Source organism: Myotis daubentonii, chromosome 9 (assembly GCF_963259705.1).
Source record: "Myotis daubentonii chromosome 9, mMyoDau2.1, whole genome shotgun sequence".
NCBI classification, from domain to species: domain Eukaryota; kingdom Metazoa; phylum Chordata; class Mammalia; order Chiroptera; family Vespertilionidae; genus Myotis; species Myotis daubentonii.
In genome coordinates, this window is record NC_081848.1 from 34,362,526 (window position 1) to 34,381,891 (window position 19,366).

Sequence of the window (19,366 nt, forward strand, 5' to 3'; positions counted from 1 at the left end):
CCCTCTAAGTCAGGTTTGCTAGTAGCATGGGGCCCAGGTCTGGGTCAACAAACTTCCCCTGGTTCCCTGGGCCCACCTCTGCCCACCTTTGCCAGCTAGCCAGCTGTCAATCTTAATAACTCAAAAGTCTGTTTCTGAAAGGGCTTTAGGCAGGGGAGATGCTGTTCAGATTTCAGGAAATGTGGTTGGTGTGTTTCCCTGTCCTAGAGCTACTCCTGTGTGAGTGGCCCAAAATATTACTCTGCCCTCAGCTGGGCAGAGATCCTTGTATGCAGTCCAGTGGGATTGGCTGGAAAATCTGGAGTTTCTCTCAGCTCTTCTGTGCAGGGAAAGTATCAGTCAGGTTCCCAGGATAGTGAGGTGGAAATCTCTTCCCCCAATCCAGTCACTGATGCTCCCTGAGACTGTTCAAACCCAAAGGCTTGGCATCTGTTTTTGTTTTTTTTTTTCCTGGAAAGGTCAGAAGCCAAAATGCAGGGTGTGGCAGCAGGGCTCTTTAGGGTGTGGCCGTACATGGTCTGCAAACCGTGGCTCTCAAGCCACATGCAGCTCTTTGGCCCCTTGAGCGTGGCTCTTCTACAAAATACTGACTTCTGTGCATGGGCCAGAAAGTTTCAAGCACCCGCATGTGGTATTTTGTGGATGGAAGAGCCACACTCAAGGGGCCAAAGAGTCACATGTGGCTCGTGAGCCGCTGTTTGCCGACCATGGACTTAGGGTGTTTTTCTTGTTGTTTGCTTGTTTTTTCAATTCCTGCCCTTTAACTCCTGGGAACTAGGGCTAACTCCTCTCCTCTCAGGAAAAATGGCCATTTTGGCTTGGGGGCCTCTGACCAAATGCAGGTCTTCTGGCTGCTGCTTTTCCATGTCTCCCCGAAATGCTTCCCACCCCAGCCTCAGACATCTCAAGTCCATGCCTCCCTCCCTGCCTTGGGTGAGTTGCAGCAAATGAAAACTCCTGTGCTCTGGATTTAAAAAAGAAACAAGAAAAAAGGGGAAAACCGAAACTGCGGCTTTCTCTCTAACTGGCTCTGGTCTATGAACTCCAGATTCTGCTGTGGCCAGCAGCCCTGCTCCTTTCATGGCTGGATGTTACATGGGCCGTAGATATTGGCTATGGTGCTCTGGCCTGTGGAACACAACCCTGGTCTGGGCCTCTATCTTTTATTTTTTATTTTTATTTATTTATTTATTTATTTATTGCTTAAAGTATTACAAAGGGTATTACATATGTGTCCATTTTATCCCCCCGCCCTAGACAGTCCCCTAGCCTCCCCTATTCCCCAGTGTCTTATGTCCATTGGTTATGCTTATATGCATGCATACAAGTCCTTTAGTTGATCTCTTACCCCCCTACCTCCTGCCCCCCAAACCTCCCCGGCCTTCCCACTGCAGTTTGACGATCTGTTTGAGGCAGCTCTGCCTCTGTATCTATTATTGTTCAAAAGTTTATAATGGTCTCTATTGTCCATGAATGAGTGAGATCATGTGGTATTTTTCCTTTATTGACTGGCTTATTTCACTTAGCATAATGCTCTCCAGTTCCATCCATGCTGTTGCAAATGGTAAGAGTTCCTTCCTTATTACAGCAGCATAGTATTCCATCCTGTAGATGTACCACTGTTTTCTAATCCATTCATCTACTGATGGGCACTTAGGCTGTTTCCAGATCTTAGCTATGGTGAATTGTGCTGCTCTGAACATAGGGGTGCATATATCCTTTCTGATTGGTGTTTCTGGTTTCTTGGGATATATTCCTAGAAGTGGGATCACAGGGTCAAATGGGAGTTCCATTTTCAGTTTTTTAAGGAAACTCCATACTGTCTTCCATAGTGGCTGCACCAGTCTGCATTCCCACCAGCAGTGCACAAGTGTTGCTTTTTCTCCACATTCTCTCCAGCACTTGTCGTTTGTTGATTTGTTGATGATAGCCAGTCTGACAGGTGTGAGATGGTACCTCATTGTTGTTTTGATTTGCATCTCTCAGATGATTAGTGACTTTGAGCATGTTTTCATATGTCTCTTGGCTTTCTGAATGTCCTCTTTTGAAAGGTGTCTATTTAGGTCCTTTGCCCATTTTTTGATTGGATTGTTTATCTTCCTTTTGTTAAGTTGTATGAGTTCCCTATAAATTTTGGAGATTGCCTCTATCTTTTGAGGGACCGTGAGCTCCCTCCTCACTCTTGGCCTACAGGCCTGCTGTCCCTGGGAGCTGGGTCAGTTCCTTTAGTGAACTCCCTCATCCTACTGTTCTACAGGTATTTTCTGTCTTTCCTTGATATAAGCAACCTCCTCAGCTGGGCCTCAATTGGTAATTCTGGGTGTAAGTTCCCCACTTTAGTTTTATTTTCAGTCTGGCCCTGGGAGGAGGTGCAAGAAGGTCTGCCTATCAAGCCGCCATTTTCCCATTGATTTATACAGAGAGTGGAAGGGAGTGAAGATGGAGAGAGATAAAACCATTGATATGAGAGAGAAACATTGATATGAGAGAAACACATCGGTTGGTTGCCTCCCACACGTGCCCCAACTGGGGCCAGTGATCAAATCTGCAACCCTAGTATGTGCTCTTGACTGGGAATCAAACCTGCCACCCTTCAGTGCACATGCCGATGCTCTATCCACTGAGCAACACTGGCTAGGATGATAAACATTTTCAAATGTCAACAATTCTCAGAACGTAATAAATACCAAAATAAAAAGAAAAAAAGAGCGAGAAGGAAGAAAATAACAATTATCATTATAATGTTAAAAGATCTAGTGAAAAAGGTAGACAACATGCAAAAAGAGATGGGCATTTCAGCAGAAAGATAGAAATTATTACAAAAGACAACAAGGTAATACATTAAAAAACCCTATAAAATCAAAGATAAAGAATTCTTTTTACAAGCTTATAGTAGACCGGCTACAGCAAAATGAAGAATCACTGGTCAGTCAAGAGAAATTATCTAAACCAGGATGGTCTTAGGCGACCCCTGTGAAAGGGTCGCGACCCCTTTGGCGGTCGAACGACCCTTTCACAGGGGTCGCCTAAGACCATCCTGCATATCAGATATTTACATTATGATTCATAACAGTAGCAACATTACAAATCTGAAGTAGCAACGAAAATAATTTTATGGTTGGGTCACAACATGAGGAACTGTATTTAAAGGGCCAAAAGGTTGAGAACCACTGATCAAAACTGAAATGCAAACAGCGAAAGGAATAAAAGATAAAACCCCAAATAAAACAGAACATTTGATATGTGGAATGATTTTTAAATAAAATTTTAACACTCACATGTAATTAGAATTCTAAAAGGGAGAAAAGAGAGAGAGAGAGAGAGAGAGAGAGAGAGGGGACACATACGGCAGAAGAAATATTTGAAGTTATAATGGCTGAGGTTTCATCAGCAATTTCTGTTCATTAAAAAAGGCACATTCTTCTTTTTCTTTTGTTAATTTTCACCTGAGAATAAATTTTACATTGATTTTCAGAGAACGTGAAAGGAAGGGAGGTAGTTGAGGGAGGGAGAGAGAAACATTGATGTGAGAAGCGCATCAGTTGGTTTCCTCCTGCACACCCCTGATTAGGGTTCAAACCTGCAACCCATATGTGCCCTTGACTGGGAATTGAAGTCTCCAACCACTGAGAAACACCAGCCAGGGTAAAAATGTTTATCTTTTATAATCATTTTTCTTGGATGTTACCTTCATATCTTTAATTAATATGCTTAAAATATTTTTATTTTCAGTTGTAGACATTTTTATCCAATTTGAGATATAATTCACATACCATACAATTCACCCTTTAAAAGAATATTATTCCATGGTTTTTATTATATGCACAGAGTTGTGTATTTATCACAATACATTTTAGAACCTCTTTATTAAAAAAAAAACATACACCTTAGTCATCACCCCATGTAATAGTCAGGCTTTTCCAGAGAACTGCCTTTTGTGGCTATTTTGAGGACTGGAAAGTATGCAATTTTGAGATGTAGCTATAGGCTGAAAATTCCAGAAACTATTTGTAAAATCCAGAGTAGATATTGTAGTATTAACAGTCTGCATTGGAATTCCTTCCTCTTTACGGGATCTCAATCTTTTAAGGCCTTTGATTGATTGGATGAGGCCCATCCCCATTATAGATAGCAGTCAGCTCTACTCAAAGACTGATGATTTACATGTCAATGAAATCTCAAAAGTACCTTCACAGAAACATGTAGACTGGTGTTTGTCCCAGCAACTGGAATTGTAGTCACAAGTTCAGGGTGACTGATTATAAACACCTCACACTGCCCCAACATGTTTCCCTATTCCTACAAACAGCCAGCTGCTGGCTCTGCTGTCCCAGACCCTCTACCAGGAGATGAGGTCCTGAAAGTTTTAGGGGATCAAGAGAAAGATGGGCTCTAAAGTGTCTCTCTCTCTCTCTCTCTCTCTCTCTCTCTCTCTCTCTCTCTCACACACACACACACACACACACACACACACACACACACACGACTCAAGATGGGGAGGAGACATATATTGGCAATAGGACAGACTTGGAGAGGGAATAGAGAGACACAATGAAATACCCAGAATCAGGGAGAATGAGTGTTTGAGGAGGATGAGGAAGGAACAGACCCTTACTATGATGTTTCAACAATTTCTTCAGTTCCTCAGAAATAGAGGAACATGAATATATGACCAAAATGAAATGAGACACATATGATAGGAGTGGGACTGGCATGAGAAAAATGAAATGGTTGTTTCTTTACTTCCCAAGTTCAATGGTATAAAAATGAAGAATAACTAATCTTAATGCATTTCAGTATGGCCAGAAACTCAGTCTTAGAATTTCCTCCACTAATTTCTGAGAAATGTGAAAATCAAAAGGAAAAGAATAAATTACCTTCTTTAAAAAATTCTTCAGGAATGGTGCAGGGACTAGCATTTTAGTTACTTAGATGCTAATAAGTAAGTCTGTTATTGTTTTCTGGATGCCAACAGAACAAACAAGACTGCTGGATCAGAGACAAAGGACTTTATTACTCATGGCAAACTAGACACCAAAGTTCATGTTCATTTGCAATTCAGTACCCACAGGGGTAATTCAAAGAGCTGTTAATGGATTTCTGCATATGCAGTGACTATACTACAATAGATAAAAAAACTGAATTTAGGGATTTACTTTTCTTACCCCCTGAAAAAGAGTCTTTTATTGCCTGTGGTCCACAGTTGGTATTTCACATTATCTCGTGGTCCCAGGTCTCCTAGGTGGGGCTTGTCCCAGGGAGGTCATCCTGGTGGGGGTCCCTGTGCAGTACTTGGTGAAGGAAATAGGACACTGTGCAAGGGGAAGGTGTGTGTATCTGGCTTTACCTCAGATACTTAGAACTCCTGTATCCTGGTCCAGGCCAAGACCTGGCTGCACTGCTTGGCACCCTGAGGTTAGCCTGTCTGGAGAGACATGGAGGGGTTGTCACACCTGGTGGTTCCAGATTGGTGTCATGGGTGTGCCACTAGGTCAGCCGTGGGCAAACTATGGCCCACGGGCAGGATCCGGCCTGTTTGAAATGAATAAAACTAAAAAAAATAATAAAGACCATACCCTTTTATGTAATGACTAGAGGCCCGGTGCACAAAAATTTGTGCACTCGGGTGGGTCCCTCAGCCCACCCTGTGCCCTCTCGCAATATGGAGCCCCTTGGGGGCCCCTTCCCCTGGCTGCTGGCACCAGTTTTCCTCCGGTGCCCGGAACCCAGGCCTTCGCTCTTCGCTGGGAGGGGCCCACACGGTGGGCGAGGGGCTTAGCTCTTTTAAAAATACTTCTGAATGTTTGGTAAATAACCCTGTAGGAATCTACTTTCTGAAACATGCTGGTTGTTAAGGGCTGATTTGGGTAATCAACAAAATGTATGTTAAAATCCTAATCCTCAGAACCTCAGAATGTACCTGTATATGGAGATAAGATCTTTAAAGAGGGGATTACATTAAATTGTGGCAGTTCCAGTGGGACCCTTAGCCCATCTCACTGAAGTCCTTATAAGAAGAGGAATGTTGGGGTCCAGCCCCAGCAGGTCCAGGGGTTCCCAAAGAAGGAATGACACAGAGGCAGCATTCAGGTTATCATCATAGCCAGGTTCTGTTTTTATTGTCCTGTTACATCTATATTTACACTATTTGATCCTATAAACATGCCTCTATAAGCTTTTTTTTTTTTTTTGCATCGGGTCCATTTATTGGGGGGTCAGTCAAAGGGGGAGCTGGCTAGGGTGGGGTAGGGCAGAAACCCAACTTAAGTCCAGAGCCTCGAGGGCTTAGAAGCCAAAGTCTTCCTCCACCTTTATTTGCACGGGGGCCAGCTCCGGAGTCAGCGGGACTCCTGCCCAGTGCCCTTCCTATGGCACTCGCCGCCTCTTCCAACTGCTGGGCCCCTCGCCAGGGGCCGGGCTGCTGGCTTCTGTGGGCGCTGGCATCCTCCTGGGCGGGGACAGCCCCTCTTTCTCTGGAGGCTCGTTCTCAGCGTTGCCTGGGTTGGGGGCGTCTCTGCCCTGGCTGCCCTCGTCCTCCAGTAAGATGGTGAACTGGCTGGCCTGGTAGTTGTCACCGTAGGAGTCCAGCACCTTCATGAGGAACCTCCGCTCCTGCTGGAGTCTCCATGTTATCCTCTGTATCTGATGGAGCCTGTTCAGGACCCGCTCGTTCACCTGCTCGATCTCCCTGCAGCGCCGACCCAGTGCCTGGTACTTCCTGCGATTGAGTTCCCCTTGGCACTGCGGCCTCTGGCCTTGGGCTGCCTCCTCCTCTTCGTCTCACTCCTGGAGGCTGGAGCTGCCCAGACCCCCAGACACGAACTCCACTTCGGTCTCAAGCTCGCTCTCCAGGATGTGACCACCTTCAGTGGAGGCAGTGCCAGCTCCCAGCCGGGAGGTGCTGAGAACTCCTCAAAGCCCACAGCTGCCATGGACCCTTCTCTCTGCTCCAGCTCCATTTCTCCCTGGCTCCCGACGCAGAACTTCCAACCTTGCAAGCCTCCAGTTTAAAGTGGCTTGCAAAACTACAGCCCATCCAATTTCACAGCCAGGCACCCAGGCCCTGGCCGCTAAGCCTCCTGGGAGTTGTAGTTCTCTATTTCCGGCTTGCCTCCCTCGCCCCACCCCCACCCCAGTCCCAACTGAAAGGCCCTGCTGGCTGGTCTAACCCTGTGGCCAGGCATCTGAGTCACCTCGAGTCTTTATTCCTGTCCTGACACCACACCATCTGACCATGGAGACTCTCCTCTTGCGAGGCCCCTGGGTCTCCTTCTGGGTCTTCTCAGCCCAGGTACTGGATTGCGTGCCCCAGCAGCGATACAGCCCTGGTGCCTGGGTCTCCTTCTGGGGCCTGGCTGTATCGCCCCCGGACCGGATGGCGTGCCCCAGCTGTGACGCAGCCCCGGGCCCTGGGTCTCCTCAGCCTGGGCACCGGATTGCGTGCCCCAGCGGCAAAAACAGCCCCGGCGCCTGGGTCTCCTTCTGGGTCTCCTCAGCCCAGGCACTGGATTGCGTACCACAGCTGCAACTCAGCCCCGGGCCCTGGGTCTCCTTCTGAGGCCTGGCTGCGTCGCCCCTGGGGTCCAGATGGTGTCCCCAGGCAGCTATGCAGCCCTGCCTCTGGCCCCGCCTCTGGGTGTTCTCCCATCACTGGTGATCAGTGATCTGAGAAGCCAGGCAGACATCGACCTCTTCCCTGCCCCACCCAGCTTCTCCCATTACTGGCCCAGGGCCAGTAAAGGCGGCCAGGTTCTCTTATCACAGAAGCCGGCAAAGGAGGCCTGGCTTCTCCGAGCAAAGGCAGCTCGGTTCTCTGGCTCTTGGCTGCCGCCTGGGTTTCCGATTGCAGTCAGCGGCAGGCAGCTTCTTCCCTCCTTCCCCTTTCACCTCCCAGCATTGCGCCTATGTTGGCAGTTAACTGCCAATCTTAGTTGGCAGTTAATTTGCATATAGCCCTGATTAGCCAATGAAAAGGGTATCGTCGTACGCCAATTACCATTTTTCTCTTTTATTAGATAGGATGTTTACTTTGAATTTATATTAGTTCACACAAACACTCCATCCATGCTTTTGTTCCGGCCCTCCGGTCCAGTTTAAGAACCCATTGTGGCCCTCGAGTCAAAAAGTTTGCCCACCCCTGCACTAGGTCCTGGGAGCTGTCATGCCCGACTGGTTGGCACACTTGTTGGTGCCCATCTGGAGCCTGATGATGCACTGGCCACCTTCATGGTGGCATCATCCATGTTCCTGCTCCTGCTTTCTCCAAGTACCTGATGCCGCTGTCCATGCTACACTATAGCCCCTTGGTCTTGGCCTTTCGTTCCAGAGCCAGAAGAGACACCTGCACCTGCAGCATGCTCCCTCTCTCAAACAGGTCATTGGGCTCAAACCGGTCCATGGAGTCTATGCCAAAGCTGGCCATGGCCTTGTTGAAGTTGGAGAGATTTTCTAGCTGATGCCAGTTTTGCATGGATTGGTTGATCTTAGGGACCGAGCCTGGCTGCAGCTTATTCATGAGAGTGCACAGGATAATTCCATCCTTCAGACCCTCCTGGAAGTCAGGACCAATAGATTGGCCTGTGAGTCCCTCCATCCACCTGCGGAGTTCCGCCTCCTTCTGAGTGTCATATTTGGACTGGAGCCGGTGCTTGACATTGGCATCAGCTGTGTAGGTGGCATTGGGGGTTTCCGTGTGTAGGGGGACAGCCCCCGATGTGTTAACTGTGGTGGCATCTTGGTCAGGGTTGGCTGCATCAATGCCTTCTGCTTGGGCAGTCCCGGACGCATTGGCACTGGCAGTCTCTTGGTCAGGGTGTGCAGCATTGATGCCTTTGGCGGGGGCGGCCTGGGGCAGGTTGGTGCTGGCAGCATTGATGCCCTTGGCTTGGGCGGTCCCTGACGCATTGGTGCTCACAGTGACTTGGTCAGGGTGCGCAGCATTGATGCCCTCGGCTTGGGCGGTCCCCGAGGTATTGGTGCTCACAGTGACTTGGTCAGGGTGTGCAGCATTGATGCCCTCGCCTTGGGCGGTCCCCGAGGTATTGGTGCTGGCAGCGTCTTGGTCAGGATGCGCAGCACTGATGCCTTCGGCAGGGGCGGCTCTGAGGGCGTCAGCACTGGCCTCAACAGGGTCGTATTCAGGGACCTGGGCACAGGTGTTGGTGGTGGCAGCGGTGGCAGTCTGTGTCCCTGTGCTGTGACATGGGACACCCAGGTATTTCCTGCTTTTATAAAAAGAGGAAACAAGTTTGTTCTTTGTCCAGAAAAAAAAATTATTTTATTTCTCCTTGTGACATTCGTATGCTAGTCATAAAGTATTATAATATTGTTTCAAGGTAGAATGGGGTAAATTAGAGATGCATGTTTTAAACTCTAGAGATGCATATTTGAAACCAATAAAGAAATGAAACAAAAAGGTATACTTAATAGGTCAATATTAAAGATACAATAATAAAAATAATTAATAAAAAAGGGCAGGCAACGAAGAAAACAAGGAACAGATAACTAGCAAAATGTGTCAATAAATAACACAATGGTAAGTTTCAACCGATCTGTATCAATAGCCTAAATCTTTGCTGTCCAATACATTAGCTACTAGCCATATGTGGCTATTGAGCATCTGTCTTGGTTAGTGCAATTGAGGAACTAGATTTTAAAGTATTATTAATTTTAATTCATTTAAATGTAAAATTTGATATTCCAATTATGGAAAATTTTTCAAGTGTGCTTAGAGCAACTTGAGTATGTACATCTAGTTTTTCAAGTATAAATTTTATGAAATCTAAATACAATTGAATTATTTCTGAAAAATATTTAGTGTTTAAATTGAGGTGTGCTGTAAGTATAAATGCATACTGAATTTTGAAGACCTGATACAAAAATGATGTAAATTATCTTGTTAAATTTTGACATAATATTTTTGATATGTTGTACAAAAACTCTGTTACAATGCTTGTTTTTCTTTTTAAATGTGGATACTATATAGTTTAAAATTATGTTTGTGCCTTATATTGTATCTCAATTGGAAAGTGCTCATCTAAACAATGTAGTTAAAAGACAGAAATCATACCCTGCTGGTGTGGCTCAGTTGATTGTAGTGTCGTCCTGTGCACTGAGAGGTCATGGGTTTGATTCCTGGTCAGGGCATATACCCAGGTTGTGGGTTTTATCCCTGGTTTTGGCACAACCAGTAGATGTCTCTCTCTCTCTCTCTCTCTCTCTCTCTCTCTCTCTCTCTCTCTCTCTCTCCTCTCTTTACCTCTCTTTCTAAATTCATATTTTTAAAAGATGGGAATCACTTGCCTAAATAAAAAGTAAGACCCATATAAACTTTCTGTAAGTAATCCACGTTAGCCCTGGATGGGTGGCTTGGTTGGAGCATTGTCCCACACACCAAAAAAGGTTTCAGGTTTGATTCCCAGTCAGGGCACATACAAGTTGATATGTCTCTTTCACAGACATGTTTCTCTCTCTCTCTCTCTCTCTCTCTCTCTCTCTCTCTCTCTCTCTCTCTTCTCTCTCTCTCCCCCCCCCCCCTTTCTCAAATATCAATAAAAACATATCCCCTGGTAAAGTTCGAAGAAAAAGAAATCCACTTTACATATAGATTAAAAGTAGAATGGGGAAAGATATACTCTGTAACCATTAATCATAACAAAGCTAATCACCAAGAAGATATAAAATGCATATATATATATATATATATATATATATATATATATATATATATCTTATAACAGAAAACAAAACAAATAGAGCACAGCGACAAAACTGAAAAGGAGAATTATAGAATTGTACACCTGAAACTTATACAATTTTTTAACCAATGTCACTCCAGTAAATTAAAAAAAAAGCTGAAATAGAGAAATAGACAAATGCACAATTATACTTTAAAATTTCAATATTCCTTTTTTAGCGATTCCTGAAACTAGTAGATGGAAAATCAAAAAGGATTTTAAAGGCTTCAATAATACCATCAACCAGTTTGACCCAATGGATATTACAAAGCCTTCCACCCAATAATAGTAGAATACAAATTCTTTATAAGTGCACCTATGGAAGGTTCTGCTAAATTAATATGGAAGGTTCTGCCCCAATGCTAAAGTCTTTTTTTGATATTCAATTTTATTTTATATTAGTTTCAGGGGGACAGCATAGTGGTTAGACATTTGTGTAACCTATGAAGTGATCACCCTGATAAATCTAGTACCCATCTGACACCATACATAGTTATTACAATATCATTGACTACATTCCCTCTGATGTACTTCACATTCCTGTGACTACTTCGTAACTCCCTTCACCTTTTTTATCCACCCATGCAATCCCCTTGCTATTTGGCAGCCATCAGTTCATTCTCTATATCTATGAGTTTGTTTCTGTTTTTCTTGTTCATCTATTTTGTTCCTTAAATTCTACATATAGGTGATATCTCATGGTATTTGTCTTTCTCTATCTGACCTATGTCACTTAGCATAATATCCTTATAGAGAGAAATTAATAGGATTAAATGTTTAAATGATAATATGATGAAAGAAGTAAAAGACTAATCACTTATGCTTCTACCTCAAGAAACTAGCAAAAGAAGAGCCAATTAAATTAAAAGAGGAAGGATACAATTAAATTAAGAGCCAAAGTCAACAACCCAATTAAAAAATGGGCAAAAGACCTAAATAGACACTTCTCCAAAGTGGACATACAGAAGGCCAAGAGACATATGAAAAAATGCCCAAAGCCACTAATCATTCGAGAGATGCAAATTAAAATGACAATGAGGTATCACCTCACACTTGTCAGAATCGCTAATATCAACAATCAACAAACAAGTGTTGGTGAAGATGTGGAGAAAAGGGAACCCTAGTACACTGCTGGTAGGAATGCAGACTGGTACATCCACTGTGGAAAACAATATAGAGTTTTCTAAAAAAATTAAAAATGGAACTCCCATTTGACCCAGTGGGATTCCTCTTCTAGGGCTATATCTTAAGAAATTGGAAACAGCAATCAGAAAGAATACATGCATTCCTATGTTCATAGCAACAGAGTTTACAATAGCTAAGATTTGGAAACAGCCCAAATGCCCATCAGCAGATGAGTGGATTAAAAAAGCTGTGGTACATTTACACACTAGAATACTATGCAGCTGTAAAAGAGAAAGAATTCCTACCATTTGCAACAGCATGGATGGACCTGGAGAGTATTATGCTAAGGGAAATAAGCCAGTTAAAGATATCACATGATCTCACTCATATGAGATCTAATGAACAAAATAAACTGATGAACAAAATAGATCCAGAGATATAGAAGCATGGAACAGACTGTTGAATCTCATAGAGAAGGCGGGGGAGTGCAGTTGGTGGGAAGAGATCAACTAAAGAACTTGTATGCATATATGTATAACACATGGACACAGGGTGGGAGATAGGGATGTTAGAAGAGGTCAATGGGGGAAAAAGGAAGACATATGAAATACTTTAAACAATAAAGATTTTAAAACAATTACTAGCAAACAAGAAATTCAACAAATCAAAAGATAGTACTTAGAAAAAATTAATGAAATGGATAAATTTCTAGGTGGATTGATCAAAGAAGAAAGATAAAACACACAAATTTCAATATCAGGAATGACAGGACATTACTACAGACTCTTTAACAATAAAAGAGTATTAAGAAAATGTTTTAAACAAGTCTATGCCAAATTAAGAAGCTCAAAACAGAGTTTATTGAATCAATTTAAGATATAGCAAGAAGCCAAGGGAAAGATGCTGAGAACGAAGATCAACAGTAATTAATATAAATTCAAGAAGTCCAGTCAGAAGGCTGAATGGGGCTCCTTGATATTCACAAGGTGAATATCTGCATTTTATTACCTACTGCTGATGACTCAGTGGCCTAAAGCAAACTCCCTAACCTGATAATCTTACTGTTTACTAAACAATCACCTTTGATATGTCTGTCTGCATTCTTATAAGGCAATTGTGTATCCTAGTAAATAAAAGCATCTGGGAATGAAGACAGTGGAACTTGGTCCCTTGTACCAAGCTCACAACTGGCTTCCCCCATAATTTCCAAATTTATATTTCTTGTCTTGTGTATTAATGTGCACATCAGTCCTTTCTCCAAGTCTTTGAACCCGAGGCCACGCAGGACATGGCTTCACAGGAAGATGCTTTAGATGAACACATTAGAAAAGTTTGCAAGCACACTATGTAAATCCTGTATTGAGCACTGTTCATGGGTCCTGTTTTTCTCAGACTCATCAATCCTCTTGCTGATTGTATGGTTTAAAGACTAAAGTGACCTTGAACAGGGGGCGTAAGGAATGTGTTAGCTGGACCAATACCCATACTTCTGGGGCAAGTATACCCAGCATAGTTGTAGCTCTTTGTTGGCCTAACGAGCAGCTATATATTTTATCCTCATTTCTTGTACAAAATATGTATGATACCAAAATGAATATTTACCATGGGTGGTCAATTTAAGACCTCATAACTGAGTGCTTCATATGCCTCATGCATATTTTGTGTATTATGAATATTTGGTCTTGCCATCACTTTTTCCATCCTTTATCTTCCTCCTCCTTCTCCCACAAAGTGATGATAATCACAATAATAATAGCCTTTTGTTGAATGCCTTTGTGTTGGTACGAGGCATGGATGCTTTATGTAAATTATTTCTTTTAATTCACACAGAAGTTCTATAAATAAAATATTATTTTTCATATATTTGTTTTAGGTGTTATCATCTTATTGGTGTGACTTCCTCTGAGCAGAGCCTTTGCTGATTTTGATCTTGTTCCTAAGCAGAAAGGTGAAGCACAGATACCTTGAGAAGGGATATTTGAATATTGAAAAAGGAATACCTTTACCTGTTTTTGAAACCGATTCTGTTTAAATAAAGTCCAGTGGGTATGAGAATAATCAGCACTATCACAAGTGTTGCCAAAGCTATTACCATGGCGTTGAGTGTTTTACTGTTGGATGCAGCAACTGAAATACAGATGTCCCACAATCAGTTTCCCTGAAGAGAATTGTTCCCACATTCACTTTTTGCTCAGTGAATCCCCAATCATGTTCCCTCTAACAGGAATACATCATAGATCCTCCCTCTACCTCCATTTCCCTTTCAGATTATTATTAACTAGAGGCCCGGTGCACAAAAATTTGTGCACTCGGGGGGGGGGGTTCCTCAGCCGGGCCTGTGCCCTCTCGCAGTCTGGGACCCCTCGGGAGATAACGACCTGCTGGCTTAGGCCTGCTCCCTGGTGGCAGAGGGCAGGCCCAATCCCTAGGTGCAGCCCCTGGTCGGGCTCAGAGCAGGGCCGATTGGGGAGTTGGGGAACCGCCCCCTGTCATGCACAGAGCAGGGCGGATCGGGAGGTTGCGATGCCACCCTCAGTCACACTCAAGGCAGGGTCGATGGGGAGGTTGCGGCGCCACCCCCTGTCACGCACAGAGCAGGGCCGATCAGGGGGTTGAGGAACTCCCCCCTGTCACTCACAGAGTAGGGCCGATAGGGGAGTTGGGGCACCGCACCCTGTCACACACAGAGCAGGGTGGATCAGGGGGTTGGGGCGCCACCACTGTCACACTCAGGACAGGGCCGATGGGGAGGTTATGGCTCTACCCCGTCACACACAGAGCAGGGCCTGTGGTGGTGGTGGTGGGGAGTTGGGGAGCCGCACCCTGTCACGCTGATCCCGGTGCCGGGAGGCCTCGCGGCTCCACTGATCCCGGTGCTGGGAGGCATATTACCCTTTTACTATATAGGATAGAGGCCTGGTGCACAGGTGGGGGCCGGCTGGTTTGCCCTGAAGGGTGTCTTAGATCAGGGTGGGGGTCCCGCTTGGGTGCCTGGCCAGCCTGGGTGAGGGGCTGAGGGCTGTTTTCAGGCTGGCGGGTGACTGAAGCTCCCAACTGCTCCTTTTTTTTTTTTATTCTGGGTCAGCTTTAGCTCTGAGGCTTGGCTCCAGCTCTGAGGCCTCGGCTGCTGAAAGCAGGTATCTGGTTTGTTTGGGTGCTGTAATCGAAACACTGTTTCAACTCCAGCTCTGAGATCCCGGCTGGCTGAAAGCAGGTTTCTGGGGTTTTGTTTAGCTTCTATATTTGTAACAGTGTTTCAAACTGAAAGCTCAGAGGCCAGCAGCGACAGGCAGGGAACGTTAGCTTCCTCCATCACTGAAGCAAGCAAGCCTCATGTTCACTTCAAGCTGCCTGGCTGCCGGCCACCATCTTGGCTGGCAGTTAATTTGCATATCGCCCTGATTAGCCAATGGGAAGGGTAGCAGAGGTATGGCTAATTACCATGTTTCTCTTTTATTAGATAGGATTAGTAAGTTCAAGCCTCCATTTAAATGCTATCTTACTCAGCTTACTTGGTCAGAAAATAAGTTTAAGCAAATAATTCCTTTCTTCCATGAGAGAGTAGCAATGTAACAGTATGTAACAGAATTGAGAGTATTAGGAAAAGAGTAGATCAGGGAGTTAACCCAAGGAGGTTAGATGGGACTGAAGCTGGTACCTGGGATAGCATGAAAGAATAAAGGCATCAGAAAAAGCCTGTGTAAAAAGAGGTTAAGTATAAAATTGGAGGAACTGAAAGTTCTGCTAAAAATGCGAGATATTGGAATTTAATCTTTTAGAATTGAAACATGTTTACTTTTGGATCAAGCCCAGGCACTGACACTGGCAGTGGGCGATTGAAGTGAAGTGGGTCTCTGCACTGTTTCTGTTCCTGGAACACTTGTTGGCTTACCCTTTACCATTCCTATTCGACAAATTCTACTCCCTCTCCAGTCATCAGGTGCAATAATATCTCAAAGAAGCCTTTGTTGAAAATAAGGGCATATAACATGAAAATAAGGCAAAAAAATTCCATGTCCTTTTAATATGCTAAAAGATTATCTAATAATTTATGTAAGGATCATCTGACTTAGGAAAAATAAGAATTTTATTATGATTTTATTGACCTACAGAACATTAACTGAGTACTTTCTTATTTTATAATTGAATTTTTCATTGATTTTTGAATCAGCTTTGTTATCTGCTCTTTCTCTCATTTATGAATTAAAATTATTTCTGATTTCTATATATTTTTATGAGAATTATGTTTTTGACATTTTGATAATTGCACTTTGACTTGTTCTCTTTTCCTTTCTATATATATCTCTCCTTTGAGTTTTCATGGCATCCTCTTCTTGCTCTGTACATTGCATTATAACAGAATTTAATTCACTCAAAGAATATGCATTGAATTCCACTTAGTGATATGTGTCAGTATTACTGTGGTGAATAAGACAGACATGGTCTAACCCTCAAAGGCTTTTTCTTCTGCACAGCCTTTCCTTCCTGCTAGAGCAGCTGTGGGAAAACTACGGCCCGTGGGCCGGATCCGGCCCATTTGAAATGAATAAAACTATTGAAAAAAAAGACCGTACCCTTTTATGTAATGATGTTTACTTTGAATTTATATTAGTTCACACAAACACTCCATCCATGCTTTTGTTCCGGCCCTCCGGTCCAGTTTAAGAACCCATTGTGGCCCTCAAGTCAAACAGTTTGTCCACCCCTGTGCTAGAATGTACATTTCATAAGTATGAACTATGCTTAGCCATTATGGCTCTCTAGTGTTAAGCATTGTGCTGGCCCACAAAAGTTGTTCAATAAATATGTGTTGGATAAAAGTATATCCCATACTATCCTATGGATGAATGTATAATGGTGGACATGTGGCATTCATAGAGCTGAGATGCTATTATGTTAGATAAACTGTTTCCTTGGACTTGAAGTAAGCTAAGATGATGGCAGAATATAACTGAATTGTAAGTAAATGAAGAGGAGCGACAGGAGGTTGGGATAAAACCTTAAAAAACAGGAAGTATTTATATGATTGGAAAAGGAGAAAGGGCTGGATTTGGCCCTAGGAATTGAATGCAATGCCAGGAGAGTAGGATCCTTAGGGGAAATTTAAGTTTTAATTTTAATTAAGGCAAGATGGTAGATGGAACTGAAGGGAAGAGATGGACGATGTCTTGGGAATTATTTTCAACTAGAGGCCCAGTGCATGAAATTTGTGTAGGGTAGGGTCCTTGGGCCTGGCCGGTGATCAGGGCTGATCAAAGCCTTCCAGCTGCTGGCCAGGGCCTTCCTCAGCTTCTGGCTGCCGGTCGGGACCTCCCTTCATTCTGCATCACCCCCTGGTGGTCAGTGCATGTCATAGTGAGCGATAGAACTCCTGGTCTCCTGGTCGAACTCCTGCATATTAGGCATATATATAAATTTCTAGAGGACCCAGAGGAAAAGTTTGGGTTGGGGTACTGGGAACCATGGGAGATTGATTCAAATTAGAGAATGAATGGGGGCGAGTAGCCTATATCACAATTCAAAACTTGATCATATAAAAGAGTTATTCTTTCTTTTTTTTTTTGGTGTTTTTTTTTTAATTTAAATCTGTATTTTTCAGATTATTACATTTGTCCCTCTTTTTTCCCTCCATAACTCCCCTCCATCCAGTTCCCACCCCACCCTCCTCCCTCATTCCTCACCCACTGTCCTCATCCATAGGTGCACGATTTTTGTCCAGTCTCTTCCTGCATCCCCCACACCCCTTCCCCCCCAAGAATAGTCAGACCACTCCCTTTCAATGCCCCTGATTCTATTATAATCACCAATTCATTCTGTTCATCAGATTATTCACTTGATTTTCAGATTCACTTGTTGATAGATGTGTATTTGTTGTTCAAAATTTGTATCTTTACCTTTTTCTTCTTCTTCCTCTTCTTAAAGGATACCTTTCAGCATTTCATATAATACTGGTTTGGTGGTGATGAACTCCTTTAGCTTTTCCTTATCTGTGAAGCTCTTTATCTGGCCTTCAGTTCTGAATGATAGTTTTGCTGGATAAAGTAATCTTGGTTATAGGCTCTTGGCATTCATCACTTTGAATATTTCTTGCCATTCCCTTCTGGCCTGCAAAGTTTCTGTTGAGAAATCAGCTGTCGTATGGGTACTCCCTTGTAGGTAACTGACTTTCTCTTGCTGCTTTTAAGATTCTCTCTTTGTCTTTTGCTCTTGGCATTTTAATTATGATGTGTCTTGGTGTGGTCCTCTGGATTCCTTTTGTTTGGGGGTCTCTGTGCTTCCTGGAGTTGTACGTCTATTTCTTTGACCAGGTAGGGGAAGTTTTCTGTCATTATTTCTTCAAATAGGTTTTCAATATCTTGCTCTCTCTCTTCTTCTGGCACCCCTATAATTCAGATGTTGGTATGCTTGACGTTGTCCCAGAGGCTCCTTACACTATCTTCGTATTTTTGGATTCTTTTTTCATTTTGCTTTTCTGGTTGGGTGTTTTTTGCTTCTTCGTATTTCAAATCATTGAGTTGATTCTTGCAATCCTCTAGTCTGTTGTTGGGAGTCTGTATAATATTCTTTATTTCAGTCAGTGTATGCTTAATTTCTAGTTGGTTCTTTATCACAACATCGAGGGTCTCATTAGATTTCTTGTAGTTCTCATTAAGTTTATCGGCAGTTTCTAGAAAATTATTGTAAGACCTTAAAAGTGTGGTTTTGAACTCTTTATCCAGTAGTTTGCTTTCCTCCATTTCTGTCATTTGTGTCCTTTTTCTTTGTCTCCACATTTTTTATGCTTTCCTGTGTTGATACAGTGGTTTTCTGTGCTAAGTGTCTTCTAGGGCCCAGTGGTTGAGCCTCCCCAATTACCTAAGGAGGACACTCTTGGTGCACCTGCTTGTGGTCTTTGTGCACAGTCTTGTTGTAGTTAAGCCTTGATTGTTGTAGGTATCACTGGGAGGAATTGACCTCCAGGCCAATTGGCTGTGAGAATCAGCTGTGTCTGCAGTGGGAGAACTTCTGTGCTGGAGACACCCCTCTGGGAAAGACTTGCTTCAATGGGGCTTTGGTGCTCACTGAGTCTGCCTCCTGAGTGTGTCCTTTATGTTTCCACGGAGCTGCAAACTGGATGGTCCCACTCTGACCTCTGGGCTTTCTTGTTCCTGGATCTCTAGGGAGGTGCTAATCTAGCCTTTGCCTGAGGCTATCCAGCAAAAGCCTCCCTGCAGGGCTTGGGCGGTGCGGGTGGTTTCAGTAGCAGCTGCTCCTCAGTTGGCATCAGCTTCTCTGGTGGGTGCTGTTCAGAGCTGTGGTGGTTCTTCTGGCTGGTGGGGGGAGGCTTCACGTACAACTGCTATTCCTCAGACAGAGGGTGTGGTGCTCATGAGGCTGCTGTTGCTTGGATCTGCTGTGTTGATTTAAAGGCACAAAATACAACACAACAAGGCACCACGTGCCAGGCACTGAACACAAATATATTCATGATATTAAGAACCCCAAATAAAGGTGACCATCCGAAT

The 19,366-nt window shown here is 43.7% G+C and overlaps 1 protein-coding gene and 1 pseudogene across 1 annotated transcript in view; both read right to left on the reverse strand.

Annotated features, from left to right (window-relative positions):
• LOC132240730 (hemicentin-1-like) overlaps nucleotides 1-19,366 on the reverse strand; it is a 346,372-nt gene that overhangs the window by 115,959 nt on the left and 211,047 nt on the right. The window lies entirely within an intron of this gene.
• Nucleotides 8,143-8,969, reverse strand: LOC132241657 (calponin-2-like; annotated as a pseudogene).